The 581-nt window shown below is 32.4% G+C and overlaps 1 non-coding gene across 1 annotated transcript; it reads left to right on the top strand.

Moving 5' to 3' along the window:
* The first annotated feature begins 237 nt into the window (after nucleotides 1-237).
* On the top strand, nucleotides 238-345 carry LOC117027923 (U6 spliceosomal RNA). The gene has a single exon (XR_004424036.1). It is a non-coding gene; the product is annotated as a U6 spliceosomal RNA (small nuclear RNA).
* The last annotated feature ends 236 nt before the right edge of the window (nucleotides 346-581 follow it).

The raw sequence follows: 581 nt of genomic DNA, 5'->3' as shown, positions 1-581 counted from the left end.
GATCCTTAGCTGAAATACAGACTTCATATTTTATTGGAAATGTGAATCATGTTTTCTTTATTTACCTAAGGGTTCATGAGTAAAAGGTCAGCGAAGAGAGGAGATTATGCAAGAAAGTATTGGATTAATTTGAGGTCCTTCCCCTTCATATCTGATTAATATTTTGCCAACAATTGACCAATGCCTTTATGGAAGATATACTCAGACAATGACAATCACCTTTTAGAAATATCTGTGGTGCTCATCTCGATAGCACTTATAATAAAAAATTGGAATGATACAGAGAAGATTAGCATGGCTCCTGTGCAAAGATAACAGCAAATTCATGAATTATTCCATATTTTTAAACTAAACTCATTGTGGTAATCATTTTGTAATATATACATATGTCAAATCATTAAATTGTGTAACTTAAACTAATATAATGTTATGAGTCACTTATATCTCAATAAAACTGGCAAAAAGAGAAATATTTGTGTTTGGAGGCTGGAAGGAGGGTCAGGTAAGGCAGTCCCATCTTTTGAGACTGTAGTCAAAAATATCGCAAGAAATTGAAAATGCAAAATGCTGTATTAAGCACA

This window comes from Rhinolophus ferrumequinum, chromosome 9, assembly GCF_004115265.2.
Source record: "Rhinolophus ferrumequinum isolate MPI-CBG mRhiFer1 chromosome 9, mRhiFer1_v1.p, whole genome shotgun sequence".
Lineage (NCBI taxonomy): Eukaryota > Metazoa > Chordata > Mammalia > Chiroptera > Rhinolophidae > Rhinolophus > Rhinolophus ferrumequinum.
This window is presented reverse-complemented; position numbering and strand designations above follow the sequence as displayed.